We start from the raw sequence: 10,302 nt of genomic DNA, 5'->3' as shown, positions 1-10,302 counted from the left end.
GCGGTGGACCAGTAAGTATTCTCGTCCTGCCTTGTTCTTGCTTCTGCTACTGATTCTTGACGCTTCTCCATTGCGCAATTAGGCCTACGCTTGCGGCGAACAAGAGGAAGGAGGAAGCGGCAGTACTGCTCGGGACCAAATCGCCTACAGCGGCCGCGCCCTCCTCGCGGGGAAGGGCAGTGAGAGCGCTCGCGCTTCCCCGGCCTGATCGTCCTCGCGAGACTTAGGGGAGCGTCCTTCGGAGGAGGCAGCCCCCGTAGCCCCGCTGGCTCTGGAGGTGCCGACGTCCAGATCAGTTGCTGGGGTCCCCCAAGTTCAGGAGCTCCTAGCCTCTCAGGCCATGGTGACGACGTTGTCTCCTCCTCCTTCCGCCGCACTGCTGACCTTGGATCCTTCCGCCTCCCTTGACGTCCTGGAGTACGCTCTCTCCGCGCTGACCCTGCTGCGAGAGGATCTTCAAGGCAACGACCGTCACCTGGCGGCCGCGTGCCTGAAGCTGATTTATGACTGGCTTCACTCCGATGCGTCCGTCTGGGCGGCATTGAGCCAAGCTTTGGCGGCCTCCGAGAGGGAGAAGCAGGCCGCCGCCCAAGCCGTGGCTGCTCGTGAGGTGGCGTTGAAGGATGCCGGGGCTGCCCAGGATCGTTGTCGGTCGCTGGAGGCCGAGCTGGAGACCACGCACAATGAGCATGCGACTGAAGCTCGAGACCGCAAGGCGAAGGAGGAGAAGATGAAGGCCTGGCATGACGCTGTCAGGGGTCGCGACGCCGAGTTAGAGCAGCTGGCGAAGGCGCAGGCCGCGGAGCGTAGCCGGCTGGAGAAGCTAGAGCAGAAGGTGAAGGCGGAGAAGGCCGAGCTGGAAGTCAAGGCGAAGGTCCCGGCTGAGGACCGCGTGGTCTTCACGTCCCTTGAGGAGAGGTCCCGCGTGGCACTGCGGGCACTCTACGAGAAGGGCTTGGAGGAGCCGCTGGCGATAGACGACGAGGGCCCCACCCAACTGCTTCCTCATCTTGTCGCGACACTTGAGGATGTCGTGGACGGGATCGGCCCCTTGGTGGAGGAGGAAGCCCGCACGCTTTCCTCAGCCGCGCTGACGCGCGTCTTCAGCCATCTCCATCTTCGTGATCCTAACGCCAACCTTGATGAGCTGCTGGAGCCTGTGGATGGCGAGCGCTACACAACTGCTGCCGAAGCCGTGAAGGGCCAGGTGCAGGCTCTGCTGAAGAAGTTCCGTGCCTTCGACCCTGCGCCCCCAACTGGTGATGCTACTGAACCTGCAACTCCAACTGGCGGCTCAGGTGAGGGCGACATCACCGTCGAAGGGACGCCTCTTGCAAGCGACAGCGGTGTCCAGGGATGATGGGATGACTTGCCGGCGGCTCCTTTCCTGCTTTGCTTCTACAACATGAACCATGCCTCATGGAGGCGTTTAAACTTGTGCCTGGTATTCGAGAAACAGTATGCCTTGTAATATTTGTTTGAAATTCCACGATTTCCTTTCTGTTTGCTTTGGTGTTCTGCGTCGGCAGGGCCCGACCCCGTGCATACCTCAGCCGTCATTGGGCCGTCCAGATCACCAGGACGGACCAAGGAGTGAGGGGCTATGTGGCCAGTTAGGCTCCTGAGTCACGATGCTCAGGAGTCCCCCTTGACGCGCAAACAGCTTATAGAAAGGAGATGCGAGAGTAGGCCTAGTGTTCTATGTCAGCAGGGCCCGACCCCACGCATACCTCAGCTGCCATTGGACCGCTCGGCTCAGCAGGACGGACCAAGGAGTGAGGGGCTACGTGGCCAGTTAGGCTCCTGAGTCGCGATGCTCGGGAGTCCCCCTTGACGTGCAAACAACTTATAGAAAGGAGATGCGAGAGTAGGCCTAGTGTTCTACGTCGGCAGGGCCCGACCCCGCGCATACCTCAGCTGCCATTGGACCATCTGAATCACCAGGATGGACCAAGGAGTGAGGGGCTACGTGGCCAGTTAGGCTCCTGAGTCGCGATGCTCAGGAGTCCCCCTTGACGTCCAAACAACCTTCATACCTTGGCTCCGCTTGGGAGGGCGCGCGACGACCAGGTCCGAGGGACCTGGCAGGGTGGCGTACGCTTAGGCGTGACCCGAGCACAACCCCCATGCCCAGCCCCCTCGGGCGACTCTCCCGAGGGGAGGTGTTGCGATGAGGCCAGACACTGAGCTCGGAGGCTCCCTGAGGTTGATACGGCCATGAGGTCGCCCTCAGTTGTTTATCACCAGTGCGGAGCATAGCGCTTTTGCACTTGCAAGGGGCATAGCCGCTCCTCGGCAGTGTCGACTGCCAGCGCGGAGCATGGTGCTTCCACTGGTGCGTGGGTGAGGGCTCCCTCTGAGTGGAGCCCCCGGGGCGTGTACAGCCCTGCCCTGACACGTGGCTTGCACGGCAGGGCTGGACGATGTGTGTCTGGGCACTCATGATCCAGCACAGGACTCACGAGGCCCTACCCCAAGGCGGGTTGTGCCTGGTCTTGGCTCTTGATGACTATGGTGGTCCTGTGAGATGGTTAGGCAACCTGCACCGAGCAGATCTCCTGAGGCTATCGCATGAGGAGGCCAAGCACCAACTACCCCAAGAGGTGACGTGAACGGGGCCGGCCCGCCAGACAGAGCTCAGCCATTGGGTTTATCGACACTACAGGGACGGACCCAAGCACAGGCGCCGTACCTAGTCTTCTCATGCGAAGGATCATACCTGGCCAAACGGGCTGGTTCAGGCGGGCCGACACGATAGCCCGTGTGCCTGGCCCGTCACGGGTCGGCACGGCACGAGGCTATGTGGGTCGTGCCTGGCACGCGGCCCTGCTTGGGCCGTGCCTGGGCTGCTATGCCTGGCACGCGTGCCAGCCCGGCACGACACGCCCAGTAACGGGCCGGCACGGGCACGGCCCGGGAGCACGATGCGCCTGGGAGAGAGCGAAGGAGGGAATCGATCCGTTGGACGCTTCGATCGAGGGAGCAGGGGGGCTGGGGGGAGCGGGGCAGCGGGGGTTTAGGAGGGTTAGTGGGATTTAGGAGGGTTTTCTGTGGGGTTTGGCCATATTTGGGGCTGTTTAGGTATATTTTGTTGCAAATTTGAATATTTGAACGTTGGAGGGCAAATTTGGTCTAAAAAATGTCAGCTTTTGCTATAAAAAGGGCTGCCCACCCCTCTCATTCCTCACACTCAAACCTCATCTTCCTCTTATTTCTCACACTCAACACATGGATGATCCCATGGGTAGTGATCCCAACCGGTTCAATTTCAATACTAGTGACTTAGATGTTGACATCCCCGAGTGGATCGATCCCACAACCACAACCCACACATATCCTTCTTCCGATGAGTATACTGGCAGCCATTCCACTTCCCAGTCCAGTACCTCCACCTCCATCGGCACAAAGAGGGTTCAACACAAAACCTCGGCGTGCTGGGAGTATTTCGTTGAAGAAATAGTCGTGGAGGACGGTGTCAACGTGCTGAAAGCTCGGTGCAAGAGGTGCGGCCACTTGCTTTCCTCGGGGGGGAAAGGAGGAACTGACCACCTCCTCATGCACAACCTCATGCACCAGAACGCGGACAAGCGGTCTGCGGGGACATAGGGCACGCTCAAGTTCAACCCCGACAGTACGGTACGCAATTTCACCTATGATCCTGCTCTTCATAGAGAAGCAATTTGTCGTTTAATTGCTTCTAATGATTTACCATTAGGTTTCGGTGAGTCTGAAGGTTTTGTCGAATACATTCAAACTATGCATACTCCTAGTTTCAAATTAGTTTCTAGAAAAACCACATCTAGGGATATGAAAAAATTATGCAAAACTAGTCTTCAGACAATAAAAGATGATTTTACTACATGCACTTTTTCAGTCTCTTTAACATCTAATATCAAGCAAGACTACATTAGTGTGGTCGCTCATTATGTTAACAAAAAATGGGAACTACAGAAAAGAATTATAGGATTCGAATTAATTGACGGAGCACATACTGGTGAAAACATAGCTCAAGCTGTACTTAATGTTCTGTCAGAATTTGGTCTGACCGGCAAGATATTTGCAGTTACTTTGGATAATGCTTCATCAAATACAACTACAATGGAGAGCCTCAGTCCTCTGTTTTCTGTATATGCTGCATCTTTTTTACTGCATCAACGTTGTGCTTGCCATATAATTAATCTTATTGCTAAATGTGCTATGAAGAGATGTGAGGGACCCATTGAGATTTTACGCAATGCAATTTCTTTTCTTGGTAACTCTAATCAGCGAATTAGTAGTTACCAGAGATATTGCATAGCAATAGAAAAAACTCCTCATAAGTATAATCTAGACATGCCTGTTAGATGGAACTCTACATATATGATGCTGAAGGCAGTCATCCGAGACGAAGTTCAATTCTCGGGATTGATTAATGCAAATATGGGGAGAGAATATATCACTAATGATACTTGGGAAATTGCTAAAGGTTTGGTCAAGTTTTTAGAAATATTTTATGAGGCAACAGTTTCTTTGTCTGGGGTTTATTATCCCACATCTCCTTTAATGATGCACACTCTTGTAGACATTGCATCTCACTTGAAAGCATACGAACATACTAATTTATTAATGCCTATGGTTTCTCGCATGAAACTTAAATATTGCAAATATTGGGCGAAAATTCCTATTTTGTATTCATTTGCATTTATCTTGGATCCTAGGGTTAAACTTGAACTGTTTGCTAGTGCACTTGTTGTACTAACTGGGGCCCTAGGGATAGATTATATTGCTTATTCCACTGAGGTACGTGATAAGCTTTCTGAAGTTTATGCTAAGTATGATCAAAAGTATGCCGGAGTTCGCATGCAATGACCTCCACCTGCACCAACCACAGGGAAAAAGAAAGGAGCATGGAGAAAGTTGTTTGGTTCTACCACCTCTGCCCCGAGCTCTTCCACATCAGGCCCATCGCCTGTGCTTTTGGGTGGTGGGGAGTTAGCGAAGTACCTCAACAGCAATAAAGTCAACTTCAATGAAGAGGAAGAGGAAGACTTCGACATAATTCAGTGGTGGCATGAACACAAGCTTACATATCTGGTGCTTTCCATATTAGCACGAGATGTATTATCAGTACCCGTCTCATCGACATCATCGGAGTCTGCTTTTAGCCTAGCTGGAAGAATACTTGAGGAAAGAAGAACGAGTTTGACCCCGGATATGGTGAGAACACTCATGGCCGTGAAAGACGGAGAACTAGCCAAAAGGAGAGCCCAACACACCGCTGAAAACAGAGAACTGATGGCCACGTTCGAAAATCTTGCACTCGAAGATGAAGAAGACAAAGAGTAGTTGTAGTCTTTCTATTTTCTTTTGTAATTTTCTTATGCTTTTGTAATTTTCTTTTTCTTCTTTAATCTAGAGCGTGGCTTTGTACTCTTTTACTTCTTAGGGATGGAAGGTTTTAATGAGGCAGTCACTAATAAAGCTCAAGATTTATCCCACATGATGACACTTTGCCTCATTTTATTTCTAATGTGCTGGTGTGCCTAACTTGTCTAACGTGCCTAGCTTGTCAAACGTGCCAAATGTGCCTAACTTATCTAACGTGCCTAACCGTGCCTAGCTTGTCTACCGTGCCGGCCCGTGTAAAAAAGTAAGTTTTTTGGCTATATAAAGGGCTGTCTACCCCTCTTATTTCTCACACTCAAACACCATATCATTTTCAAGTTCCAACACTCAAACATGGATGCCCCAAAAGTTCAGCGAAGAAGCTCAGACATCTGGAACTACTATGATGAAGAAATATTTGTGGAGGATGGTGTCAACGTGCGTAAAGCGAAGTGCAAACGTTGTGGAATTTTGTTGTCCATGGCCATGGGGCACGGAGGAACCGGTCACCTGCGTCGGCACAAAGATGGACACACCAAGAGAGATGCGGAGGCCGTGGGGCACCTAGTCGTGCAGTTCTATCTTTGTAATTTATTTTTCCTTTGTAATTTTCTTATCCTTTTGTAATTTTTATTTCCTTTTGTAATTTAGAGCATGGCATTGTACTCTTTTACTTCTTAGGGATGGAAGGTTTTAATGAGGCATGCTTTAATAAAGCTCTATATTTATCCCACATGATGACACATTGTCACAATCTTTTTACTTTCTATATTTATTGTTCCTTCTAATGAGGCATGCTTTAATAAACGTGCTACAATTCTTTGGAAGTAATAAACGTAGCAGTTTAACCATGCTAGTGCCACATTCACATACCAGGGACAGCGAAACATGTATTAAAAAAGCAGCGAAACGTGAGTACATAACGTGCATGCATGCATGCAGGCAGCAGCCAGCACGCGTTGCTGCATCGATGGCACAAGCCGACGAGCGCGCCAGCAGCCCTGCACCGCCCCTGCGCGCCTGCTCCAGCCAGACGTGCTTTCTTTTTGAAAAAATCAGGCCACCTTGTGCTGGCAGGCCACCTCGGGCCACACGTGCCTACGGGCCAGCACGTTTAGCCAGGGGGCCGTGCTTGGGCCTCGAAGGCCAGCACGCGTGCCGGCCCAGCACAGCACGACTAGTTCGCGTGCCTCAGCGGGCTGTGCCATGCCTGGCCCGTTTATCTCAGGCCGGGCCGTGCCGGGCCGGGCCGGCCCATTTGGCCAGGTATACGAAGGATCCCAAAGAAAAACGATCAGCCGCGCGGCTCCTGTGGTGGGTGGCAATCAAGCATGTGATGACTATAAATAACTCATGCATGGGAACCGGCTAGCTTAGATAGATGCGAGAACGATACATGCCACTGGGACGGACCCGAGTGGCCTGGGGATGATGCAGCCCGAGGGGCGCCCCTGATGTCTACTACACAACCTTTTTCTTGTAGATGTTGTTGGGCCTCCAAGTGCAGAGGTTTGTAGGACAGTAGCAAATTTCCCTCAAGTGAATGACCTAAGGTTTATCAATCCGTGAGAGGCGTAGGATGAAGATGATCTATCTCAAGCAACTCTGCAACCAAATAACAAAGAGTCTCTTGTGTCCCCAACACACCCAATACAATGGTAAATTGTATATGTGCACTAGTTCGGTGAAGAGATGGTGATACAAGTGCAATATGGATGGTAGATATAGGTTTTTGTAATATGAAAATATAAAAACAGCAAGGTAGCAAGTGGTAAAAGCGAGCGTAAACGGTATTGCAATGCTAGGAAACAAGGCCTAGGGTTCATACTTTCACTAGTGCAAGTTCTTTCAACAATAATAACATAATTGAATCATATAACTATCCCTCAACATGCAACAAAGAGTCACTCCAAAGTCACTAATGGCGGAGAACAAACGAAGAGATTATTGTAGGGTACGAAACCACCTCAAAGTTATCCTTTTTGATCGATCTATTCAAGAGTCCATAGTAAAATAACACGAAGCTATTCTTTCCGTTCAATCTATCATAGAGTTCGTACTAGAATAACACCTTAAGACACAAATCAACCAAATCCCTAATGTCACCTAGATACTCCAATGTCACCTCAAGTATCCGTGGGTATGATTGTACGATATGCATCACACAATCTCAGATTCATCTATTCAACCAACACAAATAACTTCAAAGAGTGCCCCAAAGTTTCTACCGGAGAGTCAAGACGAAAACGTGTGCCAACCCCTATGCATAAGTTCACAAGGTCATGGAACTCGCAAGTTGGTCACCAAAACATACATCAAGTGGATCACGTGATATCCCATTGTCACCACAGATAAGCACATGCAAGACATACATCAAGTGTTCTTAAATCCTTAAAGACTCAATCCGATAAGATAACTTCAAAGGGAAAACTCATTTCATCACAAGAGAGTAGAGGGGGAGAAACATCATAAGATCCAACTATAATAGCAAAGCTCGCGATACATCAAGATCGTGCCGAATCAAGAACACGAGAGAGAGAGAGATCAAACACATAGCTACTGGTACATACCCTCAACCCCGAGGGTGAACTAATCCCTCCTCGTCATGGAGAGCGCCAGGATGTTGAAGATGGCCACCGGAGAGGGATTCCCCCCTCCGGCTGGGTGCCGAAATGGGTCTAGATTGGTTTTCGGTGGCTACAGAGGCTTGCGGCGGCGGAACTCCCGATCTAGGTTTCTTTCTGGAGGTTTGGGGTTATATAAGAGGTGTTGGAGTCGGGAACAAGTTAGGGGTCCCCGAGGCGGCCACGAGGTAAGGGGCACGCCCAGGGGGGTAGGGTGCGCCCCCACCCTCGTGGTGGCCTCGGGACTCTTCTGGCCCATCTCCGGTACTCCGTGGGCTTCTTCCGGTCCAAAAATGATCTCCGTGAAATTTCAGGTCAATTGGACTCCGTTTGGTTTTCCTTTTCTGCGGTACTCAAAAACAAGGAAAAAACAGAAACTTGCACTGGGCTCTAGGTTAATAGGATAGTCCCAAAAATCATATAAAATAGCATATAAAACATCCAAGGTTGATAATATAATAACATGGAACAATAAAAAATTATAGATACGTTGAAGACGTATCAAGCATCTCCAAGCTTAATTCCTGCTCGTCCTCGAGTAGGTAAATGATAAAAACAGTTTTTTTGATGTGGAATGCTACCTAACATATTTATCCATGTAATTATTTTTATTATGGCAAGAATATTCGGATCCAAAAGATTCAAGACAAAAGTTTAATATTGACATAAAAATATAATACTTCAAGCATACTAACCAAGCAATTATGTCTTCTCAAAATAACATGGCCAAAGAAAGCTTATCCCTACAAAATCATATAGTTTGGCTATGCTTCATTTTCGTCACACAAAAATGCTCCCATCATGCACAATCCCGATGACAAGCCAAGCAATTGTTTCATACTTTAGTAATCTCAAACTTTTTTCAACTTTTACGCAATACATGAGCGTGAGCCATGAACATATCACTATGGGTGGAATAGAATATAATGATGGAGGTTGTGTGGAGAAGACAAAAAAATAGAAAGTCTCACATTGACGCGACTAATCAACGGGCTATGGAGATGCCCATCAATTGATGCCAATGCGAGGAGTAGGGATTGCCACGCAACGGATGCACTAGAGCTATAAATGTATGAAAGCTCAACAAAAGAAACTAAGTGGGTGTACATCCAACTTGCTTGCTCACAAAGACCTAGGGCATTTGAGGAAGCCCATTGTTGGAATATACAAGCCAAGTTATATAATGAAAAATTGCCACTAGTATATGGAAGTGACAAAACAGGAGACTCTCTATCGTAAAGATCATGGTGCTACTTTGAAGCACAAGTATGGAAAAAAAGGATAGTAGCATTGTCCCTTTTTATTTCTTTTCTCTTTTTTTTGGGCTTTTCCCTTTTTTTATTTGGCCTTTCTTCCTTCTTTTTTTATTTGTGATAATGCTCTATTAATGATGATCATCACACTTATATTTATTTACAACTCAATGATTACAACTCGATACTAGAACAAAGTATGACTCTATATGAATGCCTCCGGCGGTGTACCGGGATGGGCAATGAATCAAGAGTGACATGTATGATAAATTATGCATGATGGCTTTGCCACAAATACGATGTCAACTACATGATCATGCAAGGCAATATGATAATGATGATGTGTGTCATGATGAACGGAACGGTGGAAAGTTGCATAGCAATATATCTCAGAGTGGCTATGGAAATGCCATAATAGGTAGGTATGGTGGCTGTTTTGAGAAAGATATAAGGAGGTTTATGTGTGATAGAGCATATCATATCATGGGGGTTGGATGCACCAGCGAAGTTTTCACCAACTCTCAAGGTGAGAAAGGGCAATGCACGGTACCGAAGAGGCTAGCAATGATGGAAACGTGAGAGTGCGTATAATCCATGGACTCAACATTAGTCATAAAGAACTCACACACTTATTGCAAAAATCTACAAGTCATCAAAAACCAAGCATTGCGCGCATGCTCCTAGGGGGATAGATTGGTGGGAAAAGATCATCCCTCGTCCCCGACCTCCACTCATAAGGATGACAATCAAAGAACACCTCATGTTTCAAATTTGTCACACAACGGTCACCATACGTGCATGCTATGGGACTTGCAAACTTTAACACAAGTATTTCTCAAATTCACAACTACTCAACTAGCATGACTCTAACATTACCATCTTCACATATCAAAACAATCATCAAGTATCAAACTTCTCATAGTATTCAATGCACTTTTTATGAATGTTTTTATTATACCCATCTTGGATGCCCGTCATATTAGGACTAGTTTCATAACCAAAGCAAATTACCATGTTGTTCTAAAAGACTCTCAAAATAATATAAGTGAAGCATGAGAGTT

Source organism: Triticum aestivum, chromosome 1A, assembly GCF_018294505.1.
Source record: "Triticum aestivum cultivar Chinese Spring chromosome 1A, IWGSC CS RefSeq v2.1, whole genome shotgun sequence".
NCBI lineage: Eukaryota > Viridiplantae > Streptophyta > Magnoliopsida > Poales > Poaceae > Triticum > Triticum aestivum.
This window is presented reverse-complemented; position numbering follows the sequence as displayed.